Source organism: Somniosus microcephalus, chromosome 14, assembly GCF_052327205.1.
Source record: "Somniosus microcephalus isolate GS21.2 chromosome 14, FLI_Smic_1.0, whole genome shotgun sequence".
Taxonomy (NCBI): Eukaryota; Metazoa; Chordata; class Chondrichthyes; order Squaliformes; family Somniosidae; genus Somniosus; species Somniosus microcephalus.
Window position 1 is genome coordinate 54,027,469 of NC_141000.1, and position 16,826 is coordinate 54,044,294.

Below are 16,826 nucleotides of genomic sequence, written 5' to 3' on the forward strand. Positions count from 1 at the left end.
AGTTGACTCGAAAATCTAACACTATGAAGGCCAACAGGAGGCCTGAGAGTTCACTTGGGGGTCTAACACAGTAGAGGCCCAGGAAGCTTGAGAGTTGACTTGAAAATATAACACAACGAAGGCCCAGGAAACTTGGAAGTTAACTAGAGAGTTAACACAATGAAGGCCTAGGAGACTTGAAAGTTTAACACAATGAAGGCCCAGGAGACTTGAGAGTTCACTTGGAAGTCTAACACAGTAGAGGCCCAGGAAGCTTGAAAGTTAACACAATGAAAGTCCAATAGACTTGAAAGTGCACTTAACATAGGAGACTTGAAAGTTCACTAGAAAATTTAACACAGTGGGGGTCTTCTTCCTAGGAGACTCGAAAATTAAACACACAGACACAGCGGGGAGTCTTCTTCCAAGGAGACCAAATATTGCCCAAGAAAGCTCGAAAATTAACTCGAGAGTTTCAAACCTTGGCTGGTTGGTTTCTGCTGGGTCCATGTATGGCTCAGTCCTACTGTCATGGGGCCGTGCATTCACGGGGCCGTTTTGCTAGGGTTTCGGTAGTGGACACAAGCGCAGGAAACCTATCCAAGGACTCGAGACCGGGTAGAACTCGAAAGATGCTTCCTTGAGACTCGAGAACATAGAAACAGGGTAACACTCGAAAGGAGATTCACTTGAGACTCGAAAACACAGAGACATGGTAACACTCGAAAGGATATGCACTTGAGACTCGAAAACACAGAGATACTCCAGAGACACAGCAAGAGCTGTTACTTGCAGGCAGGCGAACCCAGGACTGAGCAAAGAGGACAGGAAACAGGAAGCTTAAATACAGGCCAGAGTGGTCACGTGACATAATTAATTAAATGAGACAGGAGACAAATACATTAACAACACACCGGTGAGGCCAGAGGACAAGACAAGGGCAAAAACGAACAACTTTATTAACTAGCCTAATTACTCTGATGAGATCAATTACTCGAGAAACAGGTGAGGAGAGGGGCCCAAAGGCATGGCAGCAGCGCACCGAAGCCTCAAAAACCGCCCTCAGGCGGCGAGCAGAGGGAAGTGCCGCTGAAGCCGTTACAGGTACCTTATGCGATCCGCCAGCCATCGAAGCAGAGCTGGAGAGTCTGGAACATTCAGGTGTACTGTCCAAGGTAGACTGGAGGGAGTGGGCTACACCCATCGTCCCTGTGATGAAAAAGTCGTTGAGCAGCACGCCTGGGGAACCAAGGAAGGTTCGCATCTGTGGGGACTTTAAGGTAACAGTGAACCCGGTCCTTCACACCGTACAATATCCACTTCCGTGGATTGAAGATATTTCGCCTCGCTATCTGGAGGGAAACGCTTCACTAAGATTGATCTGGCCCAGGCGTATCTGCAAATGGGGGTAGAAGAAGCATCAAAAAAATGCCTCACAATCAACACCCATAAAGGCCTCTACCAATACAACCGGCTGGTATTCGGGGTAGCATCAGCCCCGGCTATTTGGCAGAGGGCAATGGAACAAGTCCTGCAAGGGATCCCAGGGACCCAGTGTTATTTGGATGACATCCTGGTCACGGGCGAAAATGACAGTGATCACCTTGCCAACCTGGAGCAGGTGCTCACTAGATTGCAGGAATATGGGCTCCGAGCTAACCGCCCCAAATGCGAGTTTTTTACAAAACAGATCTCATATTGTGGCCACGTTATCGATAAAGAGGGGTTACATAAGTCCCCAGAGAAGATTGAGGCAGTAGTCAAGGCTCCAGCACCGGAAAATGTGTCACAACTGAGGTCGTTCCTCGGGCTGATAAACTACTACCATAAGTTCTTGCCAAATTTGTCTACAATACTACACCCACTGAACACCCTACTGCAAACTGGGGTGCCATGGAAGTGGAGTGACGAATGTAGATGAGCTTTCCAGAAGAGCAAAACACTAATCACATCGAAAGAGGTATTGGCCCATTACAACCCGGCATTACCAATTCGGTTGGCATGTGATGCATCACCCTACGGCATTGGAGCGGTGCTGTCGCACAAATTCTCGGACGGCTCAGAGGCGCCAATTGCCTTTGCGTCACGATCACTAACCTCAGCCGAGCGTAACTACGCCCAGATTGACAGGGAGGCCCTCAGCCTAGTGTGGGGAGTGAAAAAGTTCAATCACTATCTGCACGGGCAGAAATTCACCTTGCTGACTGATCACCAGCCTCTTGTCTCCATTTTTAATCCGAAGAAGGGTGTTCCGGTGATGACTGCGCAACGACTACAAAGATGGTCACTTTTTCTAGGGGCGCACCACTATGAGATTGAATATAAGGGCACGAAACAGCATGGAAATGCTGATGGGCTTTCACGCCTGCCACTGCCTACTGCGGAGGAAGCACCAGCAGTGGATCCTGTCGAAATATTCCATTCGACTATAGTTGAATACCTACCGGTAACTAACACTTGTATCGAAAAGGAAACCCGAAATGACCCGACACTGTCTCAGGTATATGATTTGACGGTGAAGGGATGGCCAGCACATGGCGACTCACTGTTGCCAGCATTCTCGACAAGGAGAGAACAGCTGTCAGTGTGCCGGGGGACCTTGATGTGTGGATCCCGAGTGGTAATTCCACCCAAGTTAAGGGATAGAGTGCTCAATGAGCTTCATGAGGGTCATCTGGGAGGGGTAAAAATGAAAAGCCTAGCCAGGGCTTATGTGTGGTGGCCAGGAATCGATAAACAAATTGAGGACCTGACCAAGAGCTGCTCAGGATGCCAGAAAGTCCAAAATGCACCACCACAGGCCCCTCTACACCCATGGGAGTGGCCCTCATCTCCATGGCAATGGGTGCATATTGATTTTGCTGGTCCATTCATGGACTCAATGTTTTTAATCGCCGTGGATGCGCACTCGAAATGGCCTGAGGTCATCAAAATGTCCTCCACCACCACGGAGGAAACTATTGCAGTCCTACGGACCATTTTTGCCAGGAATGGTTTGCCAGAACAGATTTGCTCCGACAATGGACCACAGTTTGTGTCCGAAGAGTTCCGGAGGTTCTTGAAAAAGAATGGGGTAAGGCATTACACATCCGCCCCGTATCATCCAGCCACAAATGGATTGGCTGAGAGGTTCGTACAAACCTTTAAGAAGGCAATAAAGGCTATGTACAATGACAACATTCCGCTGCAGCACAAGGTGGACAATTTCCTGTTCGCCTACCGGAATGCAACACATGCAGTCACCAACCAGGCCCCAGCCATGATGTTCTTTAACCGAAGGTTAAGATCTCGCCTGGATTTGCTCAGACCAAACGTACGAAGAGATGTTGAGAGTAAGCAATTCCAGCACATCCATGAGAAGCCAATAAGGAGCTTCAATGTAGGGCAACCAGTCTTGGCCCGCGACTACCGAACAGAAAAATGGCAGCCAGGAACGATATGCACACGGCAGGGCCCACTAATGTACACAGTGGACGTTGGGGAGAGCATCATGAGACGCCGTGCTGACCAGATCCTAGAGTCACAGGAACAAGTCAACCCCATGCCTCGCCCATATGTACCTGGTAATGAACCCGACGTACAGGTCGCATCTACCCCAGAAACAGTAGCATCGGAAGCTGATGAACCAACCGACGACAGGGGACCAAAATCGCCTCCGCACCAAGAGCAAGACACTCGGGAAAGGCGCTATCCAGAAAGGATCAGGAAGCCTCCCCAAAGACTGAATATATAAATAGACTATTTTCAGCTAATGTTGCATGTTAAAAGTGTTAATTGTAATTAGTTTGATATTTAATTGTTAAATGAGTGTTATGGTACTGTTAATCTAAAAGGGGAGGAATTGTAATGTATATACCTTTAAGGGGAACTATCTTTTACAGCTCATGTATACTGCATTACCGGCAGTGACCACACCTGTATATAGCACTGAGTAGTAATCTGTACAGATCAGTTCCACTGTGAGCCACGTTGAGTAAACACCTGTTGTACTGTTTCTCCTGCGGTCTGTGTCTTATTATACACGGACACAACAGGGATGTTGTTAGTGTCTTCTACCGTGAAGACAGATACAAAATATTTGTTCAGAGTCTCTGCCATTTCCCCGTTCCCCATCATTAATTCCCCAGTCTCATCCTCTAAGGGACCATGTTTACTTTAGCTACTCTTCCTTTTTATATACCTGTAGAAGCTCTTACTATCTGTTTTAATATTTATTGCCAGTTTACTCTCATAATTCATCTTCTCTCTATTATTTTTTTAGTCATCCTTTGCTGGTTTTTAAAAATTTCCCAATCCTCTAGCCTCCCACCAATCTTGGCAATATTATATACATTTGTTTTCAATTTGATACCATTCTTTACTCCCTTAGTTAGCCATGGATGGTGCTTCCTTCTCTTAAAATCTTTCTTTCTCACTGGAATATATTTTTGTTGAGAGTTATGAAATATCTCCTTAAATGCTTGCCACTGCATTTCAACTGTCTTACCCTTTAATTATCTCTTCCAGTCCACTTTAGCCAGTTCTGCCCTCATGCCATTGTAATTGCCTTTGTTTAAGATCATGACACTGGTTTGTGATACAACTTTCTCACCCTCCAACTGAATTTGAAATTCAACCATGCTATGAACTCTCTTTCCTAGAGGATCCTTTACTATGAGATCAGTTATTAATTCTGTCTCATTACACAGTACTAGATCTAAGATAGCCTGCTCCCTGGTTGGTTCCATTACATACTGTTCCAGGAAAGCATCCCGGATACACTTTATGAACTCCTCCTCAAGGCTACCATGGCCAATTTGATTTGTCCAATCAATATGGAGATTAAAATCACCCATGATAATTACCGTACCTTTTTTACAGGCTTCCATTATTTGTTGATTTATACTCTGTCCAACAGCATTGCTACTGTTCGGGAGCTTGTAGACTACACCCACCAGACACTTGTTCCCCTTATTATTTTTTATCTCCACCCAAACCGATTCTACATCTTGATCCTCTGAGCCAATATCACTTCTCACCACTGCACTGATCCCATCCTTTACGAACAAAGCCATCCCACCTCCCTTTCCTTTCTGTCTATCCTTCCGAATTGTCAAATACCTTGGAATATTCAATTCCCAGCCCTGGTCACCTTGCAACCACATCTCTGTAATGGCGATCAGTTCATACCCATTTGTATCTATTTGTGCCGTCAACTCATCTATCTTGTTACGAATGCTGCGTGCATTCAGATATAGAGCTTTTAACTTTGTCTTTTTACCATTTCTCCTTGTTTTGGCCCCATTTTCTGTTGCACTCTTATTTTTAAACATTCTGTCCCTTCCTGTCACACTCTGGTTGTTATTCCCCCATCTCTATCCTGCTCTATTGTTTTTTATTTCTCATTGACTTTTTAAATTCCTGCTCATCTGGACCCTCCCCCCCACTATTTAGTTAAAGCCCTCTAAATAGTAGGGGGTAAGGTCCAGGTGAGTGGGATTTTAAAAATTAATTTGCACTTTATCAAACATTTAAAGGTGGCTTGAAAATGCTATGATAAGCAGTAACAGATGCATGTTTAACACTGGGCACAGTACAAGCCTCATGCTTAAGTAAGAACCACTTATTGCAGTTTTCTAGTGTTTTCTATTTTTATTTGATTGTATCATACATTGGCATGTACACTAATGTTGGTTAATGAACCCTCAGGCACTTGCCCCTTCATTAAGTTCCTATATCAGCCTACTGCAAGAGTTCATGAAAAAAGGCCTACAGTGACTGAGAAACTTCTGTCTTTTATTCTCCCCTGTGTAATATATTGAAATGGTAAGTAAAAAAAATACAGTGAATCACAAACAACCTGTGTGGAAACATAAAGGGGGAGAAATTTGGTATTGTCCCGTTTGGGGGTGCTTATATCGGCTGGGCGCAAAGTTTAGCGCCCGGCGCTACTTATCGCCGCCGACTACAAAATTCACCTCTATCGCCCCTGGAGGTGATTGGAGTGCTAAATTAGGCATTACACACCACTCTTAAGATGCTAACGTCGAGGAGCGAGGTGCTACCTCAGAGCGCTACCAAAGCTCAGGTGATGTCAGTTAGCAATGGAACACAGACAGACTGGTGCCGGCCAGTTCTTAAAGGGGAGGGTCCATCTTGCTAGCTAGCCACACACTGCTCATTGTAGCGTTCACTCTGGTGCTGCAACGACCTACCACCATTCTGCTGAGAGGAGTGATGGATAGTCCCAAGGAGAGAGCTCAGCACTTTAGCTACCAGGCCTTGGTGGCTCTGGTTGGCGCTGTCGAGCGGCGACAGGCAGTGCTGTACCCAAAGAGTGGTAGGAGGTCATTGCCCCGGGAGTACCGAAGAGTCTGGAGGGAAGTGGCTCAGCATGTCTCCTCGAGGAGCCTGGTGCTGAGGACCCACACCCAATGTTGGAAGAAGTTCAATGACCTCACTCGGGTAGTCAGGGTGAGTGTTTGCTTTTCAATACCTCTACATCCCTCCATCTCAACCTCACTCTGTGCCCAGAGGGTTTAAAAACCCCAAATGCCCAACACTCATCCAAGACCTATGGCCATCTCATAAAACACACATGCACATTCCACACTTTGCATACATTAAGGGCTATTAGACTATGGGAGGCACATCAGGCAAGCACATGGCTGCATACATTAAGAGCTATTCAACTGTGGGAGGCACATCAGGCAAGCACATGGCTGCACATTCACTCAGACGGCATCCTTTTTCTTGCAGGCCAAGCTCTCTCATAACAGGCAGGAGTAGCAACACATGGGAGGAGGACCGGCTGACTGACACACCCTCACCGATTTGGAGGTGCGCATGCACAGGATCGTTACCAGCCAGGTCATAGGTGCTGTGGCCGATGGAGAAGTTGACCCCCTTGGGGACAGCAATGGTATATTCATCAGCTTTCTCTCCTCTCTCATGCCACTTGCCCCTCATAACACCAGCTTTATACACTTTCAAACCAACTTACGAACTGTCTCAAGTCCTTGCTCCCTTACTGTCCCCCTGTTCTCATGCTAAAGCCATTCTTGTATCTCCCTGCTTTCTGATGGTGAACCACCAGCTGACCAGCCTGTCTCTCAACCTGCCAGCGGCAGCGATGCCCCAGACGAGGAAGAAGAGGAAGCCGGATCCTCACTGCCTGTGTCTCCCGAGGGAGCCCATTCCAACACTGGGACCACGCCTACCCTGGAGGGGAGCAGGGGGGTAGGGTCTGATGAGGGCAAAGCTCCAGGACCCAGTGGGCTGCAGCAACGCCATGGGGGTAGGGAAGCTCGGGGGCCAGCTCCCCGGAGGGTGAGTAGGCAAGCGAGCCCTGCTGCACAGGACTCAGATGAGGACCGCGCCATCGTGGCTATGAATAGCCAGGCCTTGAGCATGCACACTGAGCACATGGGTGCAATGGTAAGGGTGCCCAAAAGCATGGATGGACAGGCTAGGAGTGTGGAGCAGTCCGCTGCAGCACAGGCCGACGCAACGCAACGGTTTAGTGCTGCAATTCATTCATTGGCTGGTGCCATCCAGTCTCAGACTGCTTGTCATAAATCTCACCATCGAGAAACTACCTAGGAAATAACACTGGACGGCCAGCTGGTGGCGTCATCCAAGGAGTATAAATACTCGGGCGTGGGCCCCAGCTTTCCAGGGACATTTTGTAAAGACAAGGAGCTAGTGAAATACAACTAGACCTCCATGTTCTGAAACAAGTTGATTAAAGCCTTGCTTTATGCTCAAACCAAGTGCGTAGCGAGTTTTATTACATCAATTTAATCAACTTGATATTGACTCCACGCTTTGGGTGATTTCGGGAACAGCCACCTACGACTCGAACCGTAGAAGGGAACTCAGACAAGTAATCGATCCATCATGGAGAAACAACTCAGCCCCGCCCGCCTTGACCTGGACCCGAATTCACTTACAGCTGCTAAGGTATGGAAACACTGGTATCGTACTTTCAGCAACTTCCTCAGGGTGTGTGGTGAAAATGTTCCAGATAAATTAGAAATACTTGCTAATTACGTATCCCCTCATGTGTTTGATTATATCGTAGACTATGACTCTGCTATCCAAATACTACAGCAGCTATATGTCAAGTCCCCAAATGAAATTTTTTCTCAGCATCTACTGGCCACAACTCAACAACAACCTGGGGAAGCACTTGACAAATTCCTTCAGAAACTTCGCAGGCTCAGCAAGGATTGTAATCTTAAAGCTGTTGCAGCTGAGCAGTACCAGGAGGAATTAATTCATGATTCCTTTATTAATGGGATTGCGTCTCCCTTCATACGTCAGCGTCTGTTGGAGAATAAAACCCTCAAGTTACAGGCTGCCTATGACAAGGCATGTTCTCTGGACTTAGCAAAGAGGAATGCAGACACCTACCTTTTACCACATGCACGGGCTGCTGCTACCTCTTTTAGTGACTCTTTCACTAGGCCTCGGGTGAAAGCCCTAACAGATGACGACTCCAACCCGGCTGATGACAACCCTACCTTAGAAACCTACACTGATGATGACCCCGCCCTAGCGGCATCTTGGCAATCTGGAAGGAAGTATTTCTTCTGTGGAGGAGCGTTCCATTATAGGAAATTTTGTCCTGCTCGTAACGCGACCTGCAATCATTGCAGCAAGAAAGGTCACTTTTCTAAGGTATGCCAGTCAAGAGTCGCTGTTAGTAAGAAAGGCCGCTTTTCTAAGGTATACCGGTCGAGAGCTCATTAGTTTTGCAGCTGCTATCTATAAAACTGCTCCTCCCCCAAGAGCCACTACTAAGGTTACAGCTGTCAAGGGTAAAACTGCCCCTCCTCCTATCACAGCTGTTTTTCCCAAAGTTTGTCCCATGCAGCCACAAATGTTTCAATAAATGGACACATTTGGAGTGCACTAATCGACTCATGCAGCTCTGACAGCTTCATTAGTGAGCGGGCTGTCAATAAGTTAAAACTGCGTATTTACCCCTCAGACAGGGAAATTGCAATGGCTCTGACGACACTGACCACCAATTCTTCCGGCTTTTGTCTTGTCGACCTTATTCTCAGTGGCCGCACTTATTTCTCCACTCAGCTCGGGGTGCTCAAGAACCTATGCAGTGATGTGCTCCTGGGACAGGATTTCCAGAAACAACACAAAAGACTCACTTTCGAGTTTGGAGGGTCAAAGCCGGAGCTTACTATTTCCAAAGTACCGTTTTGTGCGCTTTCGGCGGCTTCGCTTGACGAGCCCTCCTTGTTTGCCAATCTTTCCCCCCGCTGTAAGCCAATAGTCACTAAATCACGACGTTTCAGCCGAGATGATCGAGCCTTTATCGAGGCAGAAATCTCTCGCCTTCTAGCTGATGGTATCATTGAGCCATGTTCATCTTCCTGGCGGGCTCAAGTCGTCAATGTTAAAAATCCTCTGTAGCAACACAAGAAACGTCTTTGCATTGATTACTCACAAACTATTAACCAGTATACCAACCTGGATGCCTACCCACTACCACGCATCGATGACATGGTCAATAACCTTGCCAACTACAAGGTATTTTCAACTTTTGATTTAAAGAGCGCATATCATCAAGTACCGTTAAAGGACTCTGACAAAAAGCATACGGCCTGTAGAAATGGGGTTATAACTGGGGTTATTGCCTCTGGCCAGTCAGAAGTATCTGAGTTGCTCCAGAGCCCTGTGCGGTTTTGAATCGCTCCCCTTTTCTGGTTCTGACTGCCGGACTTATTCAGTAGCGATGTAGACAAAATGAAACTCGTGGTTGGGTGCAAAGAAGACCAGTATTTATTGAAATAAAAAGAAATAAATTGAAAATAATCAATACAGCACATCTATGCTTAATACAGCACTATTTCTCAAATACAGTACACTTATGCTTACACTTAAGAACTAAATTCACACATTATTTCCTTTGGAGTTGGGACCAATACATAATACAAAATATAAAATAATTAACAAGCTTTTTGTAAACTCTTAAACTTAATCGAATTTCCAATAACAGTTTAAATGCTGTGGGCATCTGCCTCCTGCAGACCCCTCCCTTCGTGGGCTGGGGTGCTTCCTTTCCCGAACATCCAAAAACACAATGGTCCTCTGTACCTTCCGGAACTCTGAAAAAGACTTTAAAAAGAAAACATCTAGCCAGGTCCCCTGGCTCAGGGGAGTGTGATCAGATCCCACAACCTTGGCTCACATAACACAACTCTGGAACGGTACCATAGTTAAAACTTATACTCTAATAATTAACACTACCGAATTGAAAATTAACACATTCTACCTTAATCCTCTATACACGTTATTTAAACAAAGCTATATACAAGTGCCACCCATCTCCGGGCAGCCAGCCTAATCCCTGTTTGGGCTGCCACAGGCTGCTCCCTGTGGTGTGGCTGGATTGATTCCAACTTCTCGTCCCTCACAGCTTATGGCTGCTGGTTGGGGACTTCTGTCTTTTGACTTCTCCCTGACTCGGGAGTCCACCCTATTCCATTGGAAAGCTGGTGACCATACTGTCTTGGGCTGGGGTACCCAAAGAGACCTCCTAGGGAGTGTCGCTAGTGGGGCTACCCCGGTGAGTGGACCCTTAGCTCGGGTCATACTCCTTGCTGGCTGGGGACCTCCTCCTTCGGGTCCCTCCCGACCCAAACCTGGGCTGGGGACAGGCAATCCCTTGCCACCGGCTGCCGGTGGCTGAGAGCCTTCCCCTTCAGGTCTGAGACCTGGTTCAGGCTCCTCCCCAGAGTCCCACAAGAGAGGGGGAATCGCTCGGGCCAAGTGCTGGGGAACTTCTCCTCTCCCGCACGCGACTGCGCCTGCATGTGCAGTCTGTGTGTGCGTACACGCTGCAGGCTGAGGAGTTCTATTCTCAGGTTCAATCCCAGCTGCCTGTTTCCCTGCCCCCGGCTCAAACAACCTGCATTGTTTAATATAACTGGCAGCCTGCCAGTAATCCTGTTCTAAATCCTTTTCCCTTACCAGGGCGGCCTTAAAGGCGGAATCTTGGGCTTGGACCTGCTTTTGGTCCGGGGCCCAAGCTATCCCCTGTGTGCCTCCCCTGTCCTGGATTGTTGCTACCGGACCTGCTCTACAGGGGTCCCAGAACTCTCCTTCCTTGCCCCCCTGCTTAAACAGCTTACACTGGTCATGAATGACTCCTTCCCTAGCACAGGCCACAGCGTCTGCCTGTTCAGCCTGTGAGCTTGTACCCGCTGTGGGCTGAGGAGTTCTAGTCTCAGGTTCACTCCCAGTTGCCTGTTTCACTGTGGGTCCCATTAAGCTAAATGGGACCTTATTAGGCCAGGGTGAATCGGTCAGGTCTTCCGAGTGGACCACCGTGCTGGAGGCTCCAATGTTCACCGAATATCTCCCCTGCCCGTCTTCACCCCCATCTTAACATAGGGCCTGCTCCCCTCAGCATTTTCGTGGGGACACAGGTCAACAGGTTGCACTGGCTCTAGCCATTGCTGGGAGTGGGATGGGGCAGATGGGGTCAAAGCACCGGTGGTGGCTGCTACTCTCCCCAGGCCAGTCAGAAGAGACCATAGGGACTGTAAAAATGACTCGATCGCAGCGGGAGGGATATCTGGCCCTGCGTTTTGGGCTGGGGCTGTGGGATCCTTTCCCTAGTTATTCTTCCAGGGATTCTTACCGTCTTTTCTCCAGTGACCGTCTTTCCCGTACCTATAACAATTTAACCTAGCCTGGGAGGGACAGTTCCCCTCCTGGTGCCACTCTTTCTTACTCTGGCTCCCAGGTTTAACCTCATGGACCTTTCCCTTGGGTTGGGGCGTCTCGATACACCTTAGGTTTCTAAAGGCTACTGTGAGCTGGCGGATCAACGCTTCTTCGGTGGTCTGGGGGTTTTGGGGGTCAAACCAAGCCACGACCTGGGCTTGGATCTGGGGTAGGCTGTTTGTCATAAGACAACAGAGCCAGTGAGTCAATTGGACTGGGTCTAGTGCTGCCCACCCTGGCAATCCCGGGCACGCGCTCCGGTAGACTGGCCACAGCCTGTCTGCAAACGCCTGCGGGGCTCCCCTGGGAGCTGCACCGTTCTTTCTACCCGGGCGAACGGACTACCATCATTGAGTCCCATGGCCTCCAATATCTCATTCTTGAGACCCTCATAATCCCTCTGCCCCCTTTTACACTCGCCAGATAGGACCTGGAGGAGATCACCTGCCAGGGAAAACAGCAGCATTTTTGCTTGTTCTGCATCATCGCAGTCATTGACACAAGCTGCCTGCTCTATCTCCCTGAAGTGTAGAGAGTGGTCTCCCTTGTTAGTGAGCTTGGGGATGTGGCTAACCATGTCCCTGAGCTGGTGGGTGCCATACGGCACCACAAACAGATTCTGGATGGCCCCTGGGTCATCTTCATCAACGGGCGGACCGTACCTCCATTGTCGGAGGGGGTACACTGGTCCTGGCCTATCTAGCGGGGCCTGCTGTGCTTCCTCTACCACCTCATACTCCACCCCCCTTTGCTGCCAGAGCTCCTGAAAGCTCGGAGCCGTGGGTGGCGGTCGTGGGACCTCTCATTCCCTGACCAACCTTTTCCTGGGTGTTGCCTGTGGGACGGTTTTATTTGGGATGCCGGTAAAATCCGGCTGACCTGCCTTCAGGCTGATCAGACAAATCATCCCCTTTGCCCTCTTTAAAGCCATATTCAAGCTTTCTATCTCTTCCCTACAGGGACCATGATCTGCTTCCTCAAAACCTTGCTCGCAGGCCAGCTTATACGCTGCCATTACCTCCCTATCATTTTCCTCCTGCGCTTTTACTTCTTGTATGAGGCGGGCGTTCTCCTCCCGCACCATCATCTCATTGCTCTTGGCCTCTGCAACTAGGCACTTCAGGTACTCTGACTCGTGCCTTGTGTGGCTTTTGCCCTCACTGAACTGGACCACCAGGCGCTCTATCTTGGCCTGGTATTCTTCAACCTCCCTTTCCCTATCCCAACTCTCTGCTCTAGATTCCCTAAGCCTGCGGGTAACTTCCCCAAACCTGTGGGCACCTAACCTCAAACAGACCAGTGGGATAAAAAGAAAACCAATAACTGCTGCTCTCTCTAGACCCAAACCACCATCTGCTACATCGCACACTGTTGCCGACGGTCCTGCTGCGGTCACCATTTTGTAGAAATGGGGTTTATAACTGGGGTTATAGTCTCTGGCCAGTCAGAAGTATCTGAGCTGCTCCAGAGCCCCGTGCAGTTTTGAATCGCTCCCCTTTTCTGGTTCTGACCACCGGACTTATTCAGTAGCGGTATAGACAAAACGAGACTCATGGTTGGGTGCAAAGAAGACCAGTATTTATTGAAATAAAAAGAAATAAATTGAAAATAATCAATGCAGCACACCTATGCTTAATACAGCACTTTTACTTAATACAGTACTTTTCACTTTTACCTAGTGCAGCACACTTTTACTTGGTACTGTACAGTTTTGCTTACTACAGCACTCTTTTGCTTAGTAGAACACTCTTTTACTTAATACAGCACTTTTACCTAGTGCGGCACACTTTTACTTAATACAACACTTTTACCTAGTGCAGCACTCTTTTACTTAATATAGCACTTTTACCTAATAGGGGAGGAGAAAACGGACACAACGAGGGAAAATTGACTAAAATTACAATTTTAACAAAATCCCCCTTAATTCCCACCCCTAATACCTATCTAAGTTGCCTTGTAATGGGCCAGAAAATCTATGCTCACCAGTGAAACGCCTGCTCCGTGCCCCTGCGGTCTGTATTCTTCACCGCCCCGAAGTAGAGATACCCCAGTATTTAAAAGTAATTGCTGGTATTCCACAAATTTTGGGCGGGCTTGCTGAGCTGTTCTTCTGTAGGCAGAGCACGGAGGCGAGGCAGCAGAGAGAGAGAGAATGGCTTCCCGAGAGGCTATCTATGTACCCCAATTGGGAGCTGAAATCTTTGCACCCAAATCCGGATGTATCTGGGCTATACAAAAGGGAATCGATCTGTCCCCATTGACTGTGATGGGTTTCAATGTATTACCCCATTTGTTTAAACTGGTATTCACTCAGTTTAAATGTCTTATTGATATCTCAAGTGCTGGACAAACAAATAGTCAATAGCACTAAGTGGTATGTAAACAAACCCATTGTCAGTCCAACCGCAATTGATTCACAGCTTTAAGTACTTAAGCCTTTGTCAACATTGTAGAGGGTTCTGTAAACAAACAACCCCTTTGTCCTGTGGTTTGAAACTTCCTGAACTGCAGTTGATTGACAGTCTCAAGTACTTCATGCACTTCGCACAGTCTGGTGTTTTTTTCAAATTCTTTGCAGACACACAAGCAGGCTGTCCTTTTGTCTCCTGCCACGAGGTCTGACAGCCATTTTTTTGATGCCCTGGATTTTTAAGGTATTCCACCCAGGTTTTCTTTAATCAAAAAAAGTCTTCGGAGCTGTAGAGATTTTCAAAATTCTTGCGAAACCTTACAGGCCTTTGAGGCCAATGGTCGGCTTTACCAGTTTTGTCGCCTTCCATTTGGAGTCACCATTGGGGTGGCTGTCTCTCAATGGGCAATGGATAGCCTAGTCAAACAGGAGAACTTAATGGACACTTTTCCATATCTAGATAATATCACCATTGCTGGTCATAACCAGAAGCAGCATGATGCCAATCTCCAGAAATTTTTTGACATTCTCCGTCATCGCAACTTAACCTTAAATGAGTCCAAATCTGTGAAATCAGTACCATCAGTCAACATCCTTGGCTACTGGGTGGGCAATGGTGTCATCAAACCGGATCCGGAGCGACTTCATCCGCTTCAGCGGCTCCCTCCCCCTATGAATCTCGGCTGTCTTCGTCGGGCACTCGGCATGTTCGCCTATTATGCAAAATGGATACCCCACTTCTCCGACAAGATCCAGCCCCTGCTTCACGCAAAGTCACTTCCATTGGAGGCAATGGCTATTTCAGCTTTCAACCTCCTCAAGCGACAACTGGAAAAAGCCATGCTTCGTTCCATTGATGAAACTCTTCCTTTTGTGGTCGAGTGCAATGCATCGGATGTGGCGATCTCTGCTACCTCGAATCAAGGTGGTCGACCCGTTGCATTTCTGTCCAGAACTTTGCAGGGTAGCGAGCTCCATTATCCTCTTGTTGAGAAGGAGGCTACAGCCATCATCGAAGCGGTACGTAAATGGAGTCATTTTCTCGCTTGTCGCCATTTCACACTTATAACCGATCAGCGCTCCGTGGCCTTTATGCTGGATAACCGGAAATGCACTAAGATCAAGAATAACAAAATACAACTCTGGAGGATGGAATTGGCTGCCTTTGGATACACCATACATTATCAACCCGGCAAAGAGAATGTGGCCCCGGATACCCTCACGCGTGCATTCTGCTCTTCTATGTCAACTTCGACTCTGGCGAATCTTCATACTGACTTATGCCATCCTGGCGTTACCCATATGTTGCACTTTGTGTGAACTAAAAATCTCCCATTTTCTATGGAAGATGTGAAAAGAACGTGCTCCTCCTGTAAAATTTGTGCGGAGTTAAAACTGCAATTCTTCCGTCCATCGGATGGCTCGCTCATACACGCTATGCAGCCTATGCAGCGACTCAGCATTGACTTTAAAGGGCCATTGCCTTCCTCAATGCAGAACACCTACTTACTGACCATGGTGGGTGAATATTCACGCTTTCCCTTTGCTTTCCCCTGTCCCAATATGCTTACTTCCACAGTGATCAAATGCCTTGATTAAGTCTTTTCCCTTTGCAGTACGGCCAATTTCATTCACTCTGATCGGGGTCCCACCTTCATATCAAGCGAACTCAAAAGTTATCTCTCCCAACGGGGAATCGCCACAAGTAAAACGACACCGTACCATCCCATCAGTAATGAACAGGTTGAGAGATACAACGCTATCATTTGGAACGCTGTTCGTCTTGCGCTGAGGTCACGCAATCTACCAGACCAGCAGTGGGAAACTATGCTCCCTGACGCATTGCATTCCATCAGATCTCTCCTTTCTACTTCTACCAATGTCACACCTCACGAGCGATTCTTCAGCTTCCAGTGTCGCTCCACCCATGGGACATCTCTACCGTCATGGTTGGCAGCTCCTGGCCCCGTGCTGCTCCGAAGATTCGTCCGATCGTCAAAAACCAATCCTCTAGTCGACGAGGTAGAACTTACAGACGTCAACCCCACGTATGCCCATGTACGGTACCCGGATGGCCGGGAGTCCACCGTTTCACTCCGGGACCTGGCTCCCTGTCCGGTCGGTTCCGTGGACCCGACTGATGGAGGGACCCGCGGGGATGAGGCTGACACTCTGCGCTCCCCTGAGGATGATGCCCTACCTGGGATATCAAGGGATCTGCCGGCTGCCCCGCCGGATCCGCTCGGGGAGCCGAGCGCTCCCCGTGGGATGGCCACCCCGGGCCAGGACGCCGGTCAATCTCCGGCTAACCAACGGGACGAAGGCAGTTCTGCACCTGTGGGGACCCACACCCGGAGTCACGATCTCCCCAGCCTCCCTCGGGTTGATCAGCGCAACACGGGCCCTGTCAATCCACCGGTACGGATCAAGCGGCCCAGAGACCAAGACACGGTCCTGGGAGTCGTGCCTTCTGTCCATAAACAAAAATCTAAAAGACTGCGGCTATTTGTGGTCCGCCTAATCCGTTAAGAGGAAGTCGTCGGACTTCCAAATCTTTTAGGCAGGAAGAATGTTATAAATCTCATCATCGAGAAACTACCTAGGAAATAACACTGGACGGCCAGCTGGTGGCGCCGTCCAAGGAGTATAAATACTCAGGCGTGGGCCCCAGCTTGCCAGGGACATTTTGTAAAGACAAGGAGCT